General features: G+C 40.8%; 16 non-coding genes and 14 pseudogenes across 16 annotated transcripts; all 30 read right to left on the bottom strand.

Annotated features, from left to right (window-relative positions):
• Positions 1-227: 227 nt before the first annotated feature.
• LOC119552305 lies at positions 228-344 on the bottom strand (annotated as a pseudogene).
• A 271-nt stretch (positions 345-615) lies between these two features.
• LOC119552390 lies at positions 616-734 on the bottom strand. The gene has a single exon (XR_005219719.1). It is a non-coding gene; the product is annotated as a 5S ribosomal RNA (ribosomal RNA).
• Positions 735-1,008: 274 nt separating this feature from the next.
• On the bottom strand, positions 1,009-1,127 carry LOC119552389. Its single transcript, XR_005219718.1, has one exon. It is a non-coding gene; the product is annotated as a 5S ribosomal RNA (ribosomal RNA).
• Positions 1,128-1,777: 650 nt separating this feature from the next.
• Positions 1,778-1,894, bottom strand: LOC119552297 (annotated as a pseudogene).
• A 270-nt stretch (positions 1,895-2,164) lies between these two features.
• LOC119552265 lies at positions 2,165-2,284 on the bottom strand. Its single transcript, XR_005219638.1, has one exon. It is a non-coding gene; the product is annotated as a 5S ribosomal RNA (ribosomal RNA).
• A 270-nt stretch (positions 2,285-2,554) lies between these two features.
• LOC119552317 lies at positions 2,555-2,671 on the bottom strand (annotated as a pseudogene).
• Positions 2,672-2,943: 272 nt separating this feature from the next.
• Positions 2,944-3,062, bottom strand: LOC119552388. The gene has a single exon (XR_005219717.1). It is a non-coding gene; the product is annotated as a 5S ribosomal RNA (ribosomal RNA).
• A 272-nt stretch (positions 3,063-3,334) lies between these two features.
• On the bottom strand, positions 3,335-3,452 carry LOC119552278 (annotated as a pseudogene).
• A 274-nt stretch (positions 3,453-3,726) lies between these two features.
• LOC119552298 lies at positions 3,727-3,844 on the bottom strand (annotated as a pseudogene).
• A 273-nt stretch (positions 3,845-4,117) lies between these two features.
• On the bottom strand, positions 4,118-4,236 carry LOC119552208. Its single transcript, XR_005219584.1, has one exon. It is a non-coding gene; the product is annotated as a 5S ribosomal RNA (ribosomal RNA).
• A 275-nt stretch (positions 4,237-4,511) lies between these two features.
• Positions 4,512-4,629, bottom strand: LOC119552212. The gene has a single exon (XR_005219588.1). It is a non-coding gene; the product is annotated as a 5S ribosomal RNA (ribosomal RNA).
• A 271-nt stretch (positions 4,630-4,900) lies between these two features.
• On the bottom strand, positions 4,901-5,017 carry LOC119552310 (annotated as a pseudogene).
• Positions 5,018-5,290: 273 nt separating this feature from the next.
• Positions 5,291-5,409, bottom strand: LOC119552284 (annotated as a pseudogene).
• A 257-nt stretch (positions 5,410-5,666) lies between these two features.
• LOC119552303 lies at positions 5,667-5,785 on the bottom strand (annotated as a pseudogene).
• A 271-nt stretch (positions 5,786-6,056) lies between these two features.
• LOC119552301 lies at positions 6,057-6,174 on the bottom strand (annotated as a pseudogene).
• A 269-nt stretch (positions 6,175-6,443) lies between these two features.
• Positions 6,444-6,561, bottom strand: LOC119552313 (annotated as a pseudogene).
• Positions 6,562-6,834: 273 nt separating this feature from the next.
• Positions 6,835-6,951, bottom strand: LOC119552299 (annotated as a pseudogene).
• A 271-nt stretch (positions 6,952-7,222) lies between these two features.
• On the bottom strand, positions 7,223-7,343 carry LOC119552282 (annotated as a pseudogene).
• Positions 7,344-7,614: 271 nt separating this feature from the next.
• Positions 7,615-7,733, bottom strand: LOC119552386. Its single transcript, XR_005219716.1, has one exon. It is a non-coding gene; the product is annotated as a 5S ribosomal RNA (ribosomal RNA).
• Positions 7,734-8,004: 271 nt separating this feature from the next.
• On the bottom strand, positions 8,005-8,122 carry LOC119552264. The gene has a single exon (XR_005219637.1). It is a non-coding gene; the product is annotated as a 5S ribosomal RNA (ribosomal RNA).
• Positions 8,123-8,393: 271 nt separating this feature from the next.
• Positions 8,394-8,512, bottom strand: LOC119552240. Its single transcript, XR_005219615.1, has one exon. It is a non-coding gene; the product is annotated as a 5S ribosomal RNA (ribosomal RNA).
• A 275-nt stretch (positions 8,513-8,787) lies between these two features.
• On the bottom strand, positions 8,788-8,905 carry LOC119552241. Its single transcript, XR_005219616.1, has one exon. It is a non-coding gene; the product is annotated as a 5S ribosomal RNA (ribosomal RNA).
• A 274-nt stretch (positions 8,906-9,179) lies between these two features.
• LOC119552296 lies at positions 9,180-9,297 on the bottom strand (annotated as a pseudogene).
• A 272-nt stretch (positions 9,298-9,569) lies between these two features.
• LOC119552270 lies at positions 9,570-9,687 on the bottom strand. The gene has a single exon (XR_005219643.1). It is a non-coding gene; the product is annotated as a 5S ribosomal RNA (ribosomal RNA).
• A 272-nt stretch (positions 9,688-9,959) lies between these two features.
• On the bottom strand, positions 9,960-10,078 carry LOC119552290 (annotated as a pseudogene).
• A 1,035-nt stretch (positions 10,079-11,113) lies between these two features.
• Positions 11,114-11,233, bottom strand: LOC119552210. Its single transcript, XR_005219586.1, has one exon. It is a non-coding gene; the product is annotated as a 5S ribosomal RNA (ribosomal RNA).
• Positions 11,234-11,505: 272 nt separating this feature from the next.
• LOC119552263 lies at positions 11,506-11,623 on the bottom strand. The gene has a single exon (XR_005219636.1). It is a non-coding gene; the product is annotated as a 5S ribosomal RNA (ribosomal RNA).
• Positions 11,624-11,896: 273 nt separating this feature from the next.
• Positions 11,897-12,015, bottom strand: LOC119552239. The gene has a single exon (XR_005219614.1). It is a non-coding gene; the product is annotated as a 5S ribosomal RNA (ribosomal RNA).
• Positions 12,016-12,289: 274 nt separating this feature from the next.
• LOC119552248 lies at positions 12,290-12,407 on the bottom strand. The gene has a single exon (XR_005219622.1). It is a non-coding gene; the product is annotated as a 5S ribosomal RNA (ribosomal RNA).
• A 273-nt stretch (positions 12,408-12,680) lies between these two features.
• LOC119552385 lies at positions 12,681-12,799 on the bottom strand. The gene has a single exon (XR_005219715.1). It is a non-coding gene; the product is annotated as a 5S ribosomal RNA (ribosomal RNA).
• Positions 12,800-12,989: the final 190 nt, after the last annotated feature.

Raw genomic sequence — 12,989 nt, 5'->3', positions numbered from 1 at the left:
ATTTCGGTCCTGCTACCTTCGGCCAATATTAAAAATGCTTTTAATCGAAATAAATGGACTGAAACGGTTTGGAGTCGTGTGGCTTAAGAAAAAAATCAGTGCAAGAAAAATTTTGAAATATCGAAATTGAATTCTGGATAAATTTTTCATTTGAATTTTGAATTTGCAGCGAAAAATGCTATTCAGATTGCGTTGAAAAATATAAAAGCGGCAAAAAGTGTTGACGAGGCCAACAACACGCGTGTTCCCAAGCGGTCCCCCATCTAAGTACTAACCGCGCCCGACGCTGCTTAATTTCGGTGATCGGACGAGACCGATGTGTTCAGCGTGGTATGGTCGTTGGCGAAAGTCGGAGGGCTGAGCGTTGGCCTTATACTCTGAATTGGAATTTCGGTCCTGCTACCTTCGGCCAATATTAAAAATGCTTTTAATCGAAATTGGACTGAAACGGTTTGGAGTCGTGTGCTTTAAGAAAAAAATCAGTGCAAGAAATAATTTTGAAATAGTCGAAATTGAAATTCTGGATAAATTTTTTCATTTGAATTTTGAATTTGCAGCGAAAATGCTATTCAGATTGCGTTGAAAAATATAAAAGCGGCAAAAATTTGTTGACGAGGCCAACAACACGCGGTGTTCCCAAGCGGTCCCCCATCTAAGTACTAACCGCGCCCGACGCTGCTTAATTTCGGTGATCGGACGAGAACCGATGTGTTCAGCGTGGTATGGTCGTTGGCGAAAGTCGGAGGCTGAGCGTTGGCCTTATACTCTGAATTGGAATTTCGGTCCTGCTACCTTCGGCCAATATTAAAAATGTGCTTTAAATCGAAATAAATGGACTGAAACGGTTTGGAGTCGTGTGCTTTAAGAAAAAAATCAGTGCAAGAAATAATTTTGAAATAGTCGAAATTGAAATTCTGGATAAATTTTTCATTTGAATTTTGAATTTGCAGCGAAAAATGCTATTCAGATTGCGTTGAAAAATATAAAGCGGCAAAAAGTTGTTGACGAGGCCAACAACACGCGGTGTTCCCAAGCGGTCCCCCATCTAAGTACTAACCGCGCCCGACGCTGCTTAATTTCGGTGATCGGACGAGAACCGATGTGTTCAGCGTGGTATGGTCGTTGGCGAAGTCGGAGGCTGAGCGTTGGCCTTATACTCTGAATTGGAATTTCGGTCCTGCTACCTTCGGCCAATATTAAAATGCTTTTAATCGAATAATGGACTGAAACGGTTTGGAGTCGTGTGCTTTAAGAAAAAAATCAGTGCAAGAATAATTTTGAATAGTCGAAATGAAATTCTGGATAAATTTTTCATTTGAATTTTGAATTTGCAGCGAAAAATGCTATTCAGATTGCGTTGAAAAATATAAAAGCGGCAAAAGTTGTTGACGAGGCCACAACACGCGGTGTTTCCCAAGCGGTCCCCCCATCTAAGTACTACCGCGCCCGACGCTGCTTAATTTCGGTGATCGGACGAGACCGATGTGTTCAGCGTGGTATGGTCGTTGGCGAAAGTCGGAGGGCTGAGCGTTGGCCTTATACTCTGAATTGGAATTTCGGTCCTGCTATACTTCGGCCAATATTAAAATGCTTTTAATCGAAATAAATGGACTGAAACGGTTTGGAGTCGTGTGCTTTAAGAAAAAATCAGTGCAGAAATAATTTTGAAATAGTCGAAATTGAAATTCTGGATAATTTTTCATTTGAATTTTGAATTGCAGCGAAAAATGCTATTCAGATTGCGTTGAAAATATAAAGCGGCAAAAGTTGTTGACGAGGCCAACAACACGCGGTGTTCCCAAGCGTCCCCATCTAAGTACTAACCGCGCCCGACGCTGCTTAATTTCGGTGATCGGACGAGAACCGATGTGTTCAGCGTGGTATGGTCGTTGGCGAAAGTCGGGAGGGCTGAGCGTTGGCCTTATACTCTGATTGGATTTCGTCCTGCTACCTTCGGCCAATATTAAAATGCTTTTAATCGAAATAAATGGACTGAAACGGTTTGGAGTCGTGTGCTTTAAGAAAAAAAATCAGTGCAAGAAATAATTTTGAAATAGTCGAATTGAAATTCTGGATAAATTTTTCATTTGAATTTTGAATTTGCAGCGAAAAATGCTATTCAGATTGCGTTGAAAAATATAAAAGCGGCAAAAATTGTTGACGAGGCCAACAACACGCGGTGGTCCCAAGCGGTCCCCCATCTAAGTACTAACCGCGCCCGACGCTGCTTAATTTCGGTGATCGGGACGAGAACCGATGTGTTCAGCGTGGTATGGTCGTTGGCGAAAGTCGGAGGGCTGAGCGTTGGCCTTATACTCTGAATGGAATTTCGGTCCTGCTACCTTCGGCCATATTAAAAAAATGCTTTTAATCGAAATAAATGGACTGAAACGGTTTTGGAGTCGTGTGCTTTAAAAAAAATCATGCAAGAAATAATTTTGAAATAGTCGAAATTGAAATTCTGGATAAATTTTTCATTTGAATTTGAATTTGCAGCGAAAATGCTATTCAGATTGCGTTGAAAAAATATAAAAGCGGCAAAAAGTTGTTGACGAGGCAACACACGCGTGTTCCCAAGCGGTCCCTCATCTAAGTACTAACCGCGCCCGACGCTGCTTAATTTCGGTGATCGGACGAGAACCGATGTGTTCAGCGTGGTATGGTCGTTGGCGAAAGTCGGAGGGCTGAGCGTTGGCCTTATACTCTGAATTGGAATTTCGGTCCTGCTACCTTCGGCCAATATTAAAAATGCTTTTAATCGAAATAAATGGACTGAAACGGTTTGGAGTCGTGTGCTTTAGAGAAAAATCAGTGCAAGAAATAATTTTGAAATAGTCGAAATTGAAATTCTGGATAAATTTTTCATTTGAATTTTGAATTTGCAGCGAAAAAGCTATTCAGATTGCGTTGAAAAATATAAAAGCGGCAAAAAGTTGTTGACGAGGCCAACAACACGCGGTGTTCCCAAGCGGTCCCCCATCTAAGTACTAACCGCGCCCGACGCTGCTTAATTTCGGTGATCGGACGAGAACCGATGTGTTCAGCGTGGTATGGTCGTTGGCGAAAGTCGGAGGGCTGAGCGTTGGCCTTATACTCTGAATTGGAATTTCGGTCCTGCTACCTTCGGCCAATATTAAAAATGCTTTTAATCGAAATAAATGGACTGAAACGGTTTGGAGTCGTGTGCTTTAAAAAAAATCAGTGCAAGAAATAATTTTGAAATAGTCGAAATTGAAATTCTGGATAAATTTTTCATTTGAATTTTGAATTTGCAGCGAAAAATGCTATTCAGATTGCGTTGAAAAATATAAAAGCGGCAAAAAGTTGTTGACGAGGCCAACACACGCGGTGTTCCCAAGCGGTCCCCCATCTAAGTACTAACCGCGCCCGACGCTGCTTAATTTCGGTGATCGGACGAGAACCGATGTGTTCAGCGTGGTATGGTCGTTGGCGAAAGTCGGAGGGCTGAGCGTTGGCCTTATACTCTGAATTGGAATTTCGGTCCTGCTACCTTCGGCCAATATTAAAAATGCTTTTAATCGAAATAAATGGACTGAAACGGTTTGGAGTCGTGTGCTTTAAGAAAAAAATCAGTGCAAGAAATAATTTTGAAATAGTCGAAATTGAAATTCTGGATAAATTTTTCATTTGAATTTTGAATTTGCAGCGAAAAATGCTATTCAGATTGCGTTGAAAAATATAAAAGCGGCAAAAAGTTGTTGACGAGGCCAACAACACGCGTGTTCCCAAGCGGTCCCCCATCTAAGTACTAACCGCGCCCGACGCTGCTTAATTTCGGTGATCGGACGAGAACCGATGTGTTCAGCGTGGTATGGTCGTTGCGAAAGTCGGAGGGCTGAGCGTTGGCCTTATACTCTGAATTGGAATTTCGGTCCTGCTACCTTCGGCCAATATTAAAAATGCTTTTAATCGAAATAAATGGACTGAAACGGTTTGGAGTCGTGTGCTTTAAGAAAAAATCAGTGCAAGAAATAATTTTGAAATAGTCGAAATTGAAATTCTGGATAAATTTTTCATTTGAATTTTGAATTTGCAGCGAAAAATGCTATTCAGATTGCGTTGAAAAATATAAAAGCGGCAAAAAAGTTGTTGACGAGGCCAACAACACGCGGTGTTTCCAAGCGGTCCCCCATCTAAGTACTAACCGCGCCCGACGCTGCTTAATTTCGGTGATCGGACGAGAACCGATGTGTTCAGCGTGGTATGGTCGTTGGCGAAAGTCGGAGGGCTGAGCGTTGGCCTTATACTCTGAATTGGAATTTCGGTCCTGCTACCTTCGGCCAATATTAAAAATGCTTTTAATCGAAATAAATGACTGAAACGGTTTGGAGTCGTGTGCTTTAAGAAAAAAATCAGTGCAAGAAATAATTTTGAAATAGTCGAAATTGAAATATCTGGATAAATTTTTCATTTGAATTTTGAATTTGCAGCGAAAAATGCTATTCAGATTGCGTTGAAAAATATAAAAGCGGCAAAAAGTTTGTTGACGAGGCCAACAACACGCGGTGTTCCCAAGCGGTCCCCCATCTAAGTACTAACCGCGCCCGACGCTGCTTAATTTCGGTGATCGGACGAGAACCGATGTTTCAGCGTGGTATGGTCGTTGGCGAAAGTCGGAGGGCTGAGCGTTGGCCTTATACTCTGAATTGGAATTTCGGTCCTGCTACCTTCGGCCAATATTAAAATGCTTTTAATCGAAATAAATGGACTGAAACGGTTTGGAGTCGTGTGCTTTAAGAAAAAAATCAGTGCAAGAAATAATTTTGAAATAGTCGAAATTGAATTCTGATAAATTTTTCATTTGAATTTTGAATTTGCAGCGAAAAATGCTATTCAGATTGCGTTGAAAAATATAAAAGCGGCAAAAAGTTGTTGACGAGGCCAACAACACGCGGTGTTCCCAAGCGGTCCCCATCTAAGTACTAACCGCGCCCGACGCTGCTTAATTTCGGTGATCGGACGAGACCGATGTGTTCAGCGTGGTATGGTCGTTGGCGAAAGTCGGAGGCTGAGCGTTGGCCTTATACTCTGAATTGGAATTTCGGTCCTGCTACCTTCGGCCAATATTAAAAATGCTTTTAATCGAAATAAATGGACTGAAACGGTTTGGAGTCGTGTGCTTTAAGAAAAAAATCAGTGCAAGAAATAATTTTGAAATAGTCGAAATTGAAATTCTGGATAAATTTTTCATTTGAATTTTGAATTTGCAGCGAAAAATGCTATTCAGATTGCGTTGAAAAATATAAAAGCGGCAAAAAGTTGTTGACGAGGCCAACAACACGCGGTGTTCCCAAGCGGTCCCTCATCTAAGTACTAACCGCGCCCGACGCTGCTTAATTTCGGTGATCGGACGAGAACCGATGTGTTCAGCGTGGTATGGTCGTTGGGCTGAGCGTTGGCCTTATACTCTGAATTGGAATTTCGGTCCTGCTACCTTCGGCCAATATTAAAAATGCTTTTAATCGAAATAAATGGACTGAAACGGTTTGGAGTCGTGTGCTTTAAGAAAAAATCAGTGCAAGAAATAATTTTGAAATAGTCGAAATGAAATTCTGGATAAATTTTTCATTTGAATTTTGAATTTGCAGCGAAAAATGCTATTCAGATTGCGTTGAAAAATATAAAGCGGCAAAAAGTTGTTGACGAGGCCACAACACGCGGTGTTCCCAAGCGGTCCCTCATCTAAGTACTAACCGCGCCCGACGCTGCTTAATTTCGGTGATCGGACGAGAACCGATGTGTTCAGCGTGGTATGGTCGTTGGCGAAAGTCGGAGGGCTGAGCGTTGGCCTTATACTCTGAATTGGAATTTCGGTCCTGCTACCTTCGGCCATTATTAAAATGCTTTTAATCGAAATAAATGGACTGAAACGGTTTGGAGTCGTGTGCTTTAAGAAAAAAATCAGTGCAAGAAATAATTTTGAATAGTCGAAATTGAAATTCTGGATAAATTTTTCATTTGAATTTTGAATTTGCAGCGAAAAATGCTATTCAGATTGCGTTGAAAAATATAAAAGCGGCAAAAAGTTGTTGACGAGGCCACAACACGCGGTGTTCCCAAGCGGTCCCCCATCTAAGTACTACCGCGCCCGACGCTGCTTAATTTCGGTGATCGGACGAGAACCGATGTGTTCAGCGTGGTATGGTCGTTGGCGAAAGTCGGAGCTGAGCGTTGGCCTTATACTCTGAATTGGAATTTCGGTCCTGCTACCTTCGGCCAATATTAAAATGCTTTTAATCGAAATAAATGGACTGAAACGGTTGGAGTCGTGTGCTTTAAGAAAAAAATCAGTGCAAGAAATAATTTTGAAATAGTCGAAATTGAAATTCTGGATAAATTTTTCATTTGAATTTTGAATTTGCAGCGAAAAATGCTATTCAGATTGCGTTGAAAAATATAAAAGCGGCAAAAAGTTGTTGACGAGGCAACAACACGCGGTGTTCCCAAGCGGTCCCTCATCTAAGTACTAACCGCGCCCGACGCTGCTTAATTTCGGTGATCGACGAGAACCGATGTGTTCAGCGTGGTATGGTCGTTGGCGAAAGTCGGAGGGCTGAGCGTTGGCCTTATACTCTGAATTGGAATTTCGGTCCTGCTACCTTCGGCAATATTAAAAATGCTTTTAATCGAAATAATGGACTGAAACGGTTTGGAGTCGTGTGCTTTAAGAAAAAAATCAGTGCAAGAAATAATTTTTGAAATAGTCGAAATTGAAATTCTGGATAAATTTTTCATTTGAATTTTGAATTTGCAGCGAAAAATGCTATTCAGATTGCGTTGAAAAATATAAAAGCGGCAAAAAGTTGTTGACGAGGCCAACAACACGCGGTGTTCCCAGCGGTCCCCATCTAAGTACTAACCGCGCCCGACGCTGCTTAATTTCGGTGATCGGACGAGAACCGATGTGTTCAGCGTGGTATGGTCGTTGGCGAAAGTCGGAGGGCTGAGCGTTGGCCTTATACTCTGAATTGAATTTCGGTCCTGCTACCTTCGGCCATATTAAAAATGCTTTTAATCGAAATAAATGGACTGAAACGGTTTGGAGTCGTGTGCTTTAAGAAAAAAATCAGTGCAAGAAATAATTTTGAAATAGTCGAAATTGAAATTCTGGATAAATTTTTCATTTGAATTTTGAATTTGCAGCGAAAATGCTATTCAGATTGCGTTGAAAAATATAAAAGCGGCAAAAAGTTGTTGACGAGGCCAACACAACACGCGGTGTTCCCAAGCGGTCCCCCATCTAAGTACTAACCGCGCCCGACGCTGCTTAATTTCGGTGATCGGACGAGAACCGATGTGTTCAGCGTGGTATGGTCGTTGGCGAAAGTCGGAGGGCTGAGCGTTGGCCTTATACTCTGATTGGAATTTCGGTCCTGCTACCTTCGGCCAATATTAAAAATGCTTTTAATCGAAATAAATGGACTGAAACGGTTTGAGTCGTGTGCTTTAAGAAAAAAATCAGTGCAAGAAATATTTTGAAATAGTCGAAATTGAAATTCTGGATAAATTTTTCATTTGAATTTTGAATTTGCAGCGAAAAATGCTATTCAGATTGCGTTGAAAAATATAAAAGCGGCAAAAAGTTGTTGACGAGGCCAACAACACGCGGTGTTCCCAAGCGGTCCCCCATCTAAGTACTAACCGCGCCCGACGCTGCTTAATTTCGGTGATCGGACGAGAACCGATGTGTTCAGCGTGGTATGGTCGTTGGCGAAAGTCGGAGGGCTGAGCGTTGGCCTTATACTCTGAATTGGAATTTCGGTCCTGCTACCTTCGGCCAATATTAAAAATGCTTTTAATCGAAATAAATGGACTGAAACGGTTTGGAGTCGTGTGCTTTAAGAAAAAATCAGTGCAAGAAATAATTTTGAAATAGTCGAAATTGAAATTCTGGATAAATTTTTCATTTGAATTTTGAATTTGCAGCGAAAAATGCTATTCAGATTGCGTTGAAAATATAAAAGCGGCAAAAGTTGTTGACGAGGCCAACAACACGCGGTGTTCCCAAGCGGTCCCCCATCTAAGTACTAACCGCGCCCGACGCTGCTTAATTTCGGTGATCGACGAGAACCGATGTGTTCAGCGTGGTATGGTCGTTGGCGAAAGTCGGAGGGCTGAGCGTTGGCCTTATACTCTGAATTGGAATTTCGGTCCTGCTACCTTCGGCCAATATTAAAATGCTTTTAATCGAAATAAATGGACTGAAACGGTTTGGAGTCGTGTGCTTTAAGAAAAAAATCAGTGCAAGAATATTTTGAAATAGTCGAAATTGAAATTCTGGATAAATTTTTCATTTGAATTTTGAATTTGCAGCGAAAAATGCTATTCAGATTGCGTTGAAAAATATAAAAGCGGCAAAAAGTTGTTGACGAGGCCAACAACACGCGGTGTTCCCAAGCGGTCCCTCATCTAAGTACTAACCGCGCCCGACGCTGCTTAATTTCGGTGATCGGACGAGAACCGATGTGTTCAGCGTGGTATGGTCGTTGGCGAAAGTCGGAGGGCTGAGCGTTGGCCTTATACTCTGAATTGGAATTTCGGTCCTGCTACCTTCGTTCGGCCAATATTAAAAATGCTTTTAATCGAAATAAGGACTGAAACGGTTTGGAGTCGTGTGCTTTAAGAAAAAAATCAGTGCAAGAAATAATTTTGAAATAGTCGAAATTGAAATTCTGGATAAATTTTTCATTTGAATTTTGAATTTGCAGCGAAAAATGCTATTCAGATTGCGTTGAAAAATATAAAGCGGCAAAAAGTTGTTGACGAGGCCAACAACACGCGGTTTTCCCAGCGGTCCCCCATCTAAGTACTAACCGCGCCCGACGCTGCTTAATTTCGGTGATCGGACGAGAACCGATGTGTTCAGCGTGGTATGGTCGTTGGCGAAAGTCGGAGGGCTGAGCGTTGGCCTTATACTCTGAATTGGAATTTCGGTCCTGCTACCTTCGGCCAATATTAAAAATGCTTTTAATCGAAATAAATGGACTGAAAACGGTTTGGAGTCGTGTGCTTTAAGAAAAAAATCAGTGCAAGAAATAATTTTGAAATAGTCGAAATTGAAATTCTGGATAAATTTTTCATTTGAATTTTGAATTTGCAGCGAAAAATGCTATTCAGATTGCGTTGAAAATATAAAAGCGGCAAAAAGTTGTTGACGAGGCCAACAACACGCGGTGTCCCAAGCGGTCCCTCATCTAAGTACTAACCGCGCCCGACGCTGCTTAATTTCGGTGATCGGACGAGAACCGATGTGTTCAGCGTGGTATGGTCGTTGGCGAAAGTCGGAGGGCTGAGCGTTGGCCTTATACTCTGAATTGGAATTTCGGTCCTGCTACCTTCGCCAATATTAAAAATGCTTTTAATCGAAATAAATGGACTGAAACGGTTTGGAGTCGTGTGCTTTAAGAAAAAATCAGTGCAAGAAATAATTTTGAAATAGTCGAAATTGAAATTCTGGATAAATTTTTCATTTGAATTTTGAATTTGCAGCGAAAAATGCTATTCAGATTGCGTTGAAAAATATAAAAGCGGCAAAAAGTTGTTGACGAGGCCAACAACACGCGGTGTTCCAAGCGGTCCCCCATCTAAGTACTAACCGCGCCCGACGCTGCTTAATTTCGGTGATCGGACGAGAACCGATGTGTTCAGCGTGGTATGGTCGTTGGCGAAAGTCGAGGGCTGAGCGTTGGCCTTATACTCTGAATTGGAATTTCGGTCCTGCTACCTTCGCCAATATTAAAAATGCTTTTAATCGAAATAAATGGACTGAAACGGTTGGAGTCGTGTGCTTTAAGAAAAAAATCAGTGCAAGAAATAATTTTGAAATAGTCGAAATTGAAATTCTGGATAAATTTTTTCATTTGAATTTTGAATTTGCAGCGAAAAATGCTATTCAGATTGCGTTGAAAAATATAAAAGCGGCAAAAAGTTGTTGACGAGGCCAACAACACGCGGTGTTTCCCAAGCGGTCCCCATCTAAGTACTAACCGCGCCCGACGCTGCTTAATTTCGGTGATCGGACGAGAACCGATGTGTTCAGCGTGGTATGGTCGTTGGCGAAAGTCGGAGGGCTGAGCGTTGGCCTTATACTCTGAATTGGAATTTCGGTCCTGCTACCTTCGGCCAATATTAAAATGCTTTTAATCGAAATAAATGGACTGAACGGTTTGGAGTCGTGTGCTTTAAGAAAAAATCAGTGCAAGAAATAATTTTGAAATAGTCGAAATTGAAATTCTGGATAAATTTTTCATTTGAATTTTGAATTTGCAGCGAAAAATGCTATTCAGATTGCGTTGAAAAATATAAAAGCGGCAAAAAGTTGTTGACGAGGCCAACAACACGCGGTGTTCCCAGCGGTCCCCAAAAAAGTACTAAAACGCGCGCCCGAAAAAAGCTGAATTCGGGAAAAAAAAAAAGAAAACGTGTGTGGGGGTTGGTATGAAAGTTGGAGAAAAAAAAAAAAAAAAAAACTTGAAAAAAAAAAAAAAAAAAAAAAAAAGAAAAAAAAAAAAAAAAAAAAAAAAAAATAAAAAAAAAAAAAAAAAAAAAGTTTGGAAAGTGAAAAAAAAAAAAAAAAGTGCAAAAAAAAAAGGAAAAAAAAAAATTGAAAAAAAAAAAAAAAAAAAAAAAAAAATTTTGAAAAAAAAAAAAAAAAAAAATTTTATTGAAAAAAAAAAAAAAAAAAAAAAAAAAAAAAAAAAAAAAACAAAAAAAAAAAAAAAAAAAAAAAAAAAAAACATCTAAGTAATAACCGCGCCCGACGCTGCTTAATTCGGTGATCGGACGAGAACCGATGTGTTCAGCGTGGTATGGTCGTTGGCGAAAGTCGGAGGGCTGAGCGTTGGCCTTATACTCTGAATTGGAATTTCGGTCCTGCTACCTTCGGCCAATATTAAAAATGCTTTTAATCGAAATAAATGGACTGAAACGGTTTGGAGTCGTGTGCTTTAAGAAAAAAATCAGTGCAAGAAATAATTTTGAAATAGTCGAAATTGAAATTCTGGATAAATTTTTCATTTGAATTTTGAATTTGCAGCGAAAAATGCTATTCAGATTGCGTTGAAAATATAAAGCGGCAAAAAGTTGTTGACGAGGCCAACAACACGCGGTGTTCCCAAGCGGTCCCCCATCTAAGTACTAACCGCGCCCGACGCTGCTTAATTTCGGTGATCGGACGAGAACCGATGTGTTTCAGCGTGGTATGGTCGTTGGCGAAAGTCGGAGGGCTGAGCGTTGGCCTTATACTCTGAATTGGAATTTCGGTCCTGCTACCTTCGGCCAATATTAAAAATGCTTTTAATCGAATAAATGGACTGAAACGGTTTGGAGTCGTGTGCTTTAAGAAAAAATCAGTGCAAGAAATAATTTTGAAATAGTCGAAATTGAAATTCTGGATAAATTTTTCATTTGAATTTTGAATTTGCAGCGAAAAATGCTATTCAGATTGCGTTGAAAAATATAAAAGCGGCAAAAAGTTGTTGACGAGGCCAACAACACGCGGTGTTCCCAAGCGGTCCCCATCTAAGTACTAACCGCGCCCGACGCTGCTTAATTTCGGTGATCGGACGAGAACCGATGTGTTCAGCGTGGTATGGTCGTTGGCGAAAGTCGGAGGGCTGAGCGTTGGCCTTATACTCTGAATTGGAATTTCGGTCCTGCTACCTTCGGCCATATTAAAAATGCTTTTAATCGAAATAAATGGACTGAAACGGTTTGGAGTCGTGTGCTTTAAGAAAAAAATCAGTGCAAGAAATAATTTTGAAATAGTCGAAATTGAAATTCTGGATAAATTTTTCATTTGAATTTTGAATTTGCAGCGAAAAATGCTATTCAGATTGCGTTGAAAAATATAAAAGCGGCAAAAAGTTGTTGACGAGGCCAACAACACGCGGTGTTCCCAAGCGGTCCCTCATCTAAGTACTAACCGCGCCCGACGCTGCTTAATTTCGGTGATCGGACGAGAACCGATGTGTTCAGCGTGGTATGGTCGTTGGCGAAAGTCGGAGGGCTGAGCGTTGGCCTTATACTCTGAATTGGAATTTCGGTCCTGCTACCTTCGGCCAATATTAAAAATGCTTTTAATCGAAATAAATGGACTGAAACGGTTTGGAGTCGTGTGCTTTAAGAAAAAAATCAGTGCAAGAAATAATTTTGAAATAGTCGAAATTGAAATTCTGGATAAATTTTTCATTTGAATTTTGAATTTGCAGCGAAAAATGCTATTCAGATTGCGTTGAAAAATATAAAAGCGGCAAAAAGTTGTTGACGAGGCCAACAACACGCGGTGTTCCCAGCGGTCCCCCATCTAAGTACTAACCGCGCCCGACGCTGCTTAATTTCGGTGATCGGACGAGAACCGATGTGTTCAGCGTGGTATGGTCGTTGGCGAAAGTCGGAGGGCTGAGCGTTGGCCTTATACTCTGAATTGGAATTTCGGTCCTGCTACCTTCGGCCAATATTAAAAATGCTTTTAATCGAAATAAATGGACTGAAACGGTTTGGAGTCGTGTGCTTTAAGAAAAAAATCAGTGCAAGAAATAATTTTGAAATAGTCGAAATTGAAATTCTGGATAAATTTTTCATTTGAATTTTGAATTTGCAGCGAAAAATGCTATTCAGATTGCGTTGAAAATATAAAAGCGGCAAAAAGTTGTTGACGAGGCCAACAACACGCGGTGTTCCCAAGCGGTCCCCCATCTAAGTACTAACCGCGCCCGACGCTGCTTAATTTCGGTGATCGGACGAGAACCGATGTGTTCAGCGTGGTATGGTCGTTGGCGAAAGTCGGAGGGCTGAGCGTTGGCCTTATACTCTGAATTGGAATTTCGGTCCTGCTACCTTCGGCCATATTAAAAATGCTTTTAATCGAAATAAATGGACTGAAACGGTTTGGAGTCGTGTGCTTTAAGAAAAAATCAGTGCAAGAAATAATTTTGAAATAGTCGAAATTGAAATTCTGGATAAATTTT

Source organism: Drosophila subpulchrella, chromosome 2R, assembly GCF_014743375.2.
Source record: "Drosophila subpulchrella strain 33 F10 #4 breed RU33 chromosome 2R, RU_Dsub_v1.1 Primary Assembly, whole genome shotgun sequence".
Classification (NCBI taxonomy): Eukaryota; Metazoa; Arthropoda; class Insecta; order Diptera; family Drosophilidae; genus Drosophila; species Drosophila subpulchrella.
This window is presented reverse-complemented; position numbering and strand designations above follow the sequence as displayed.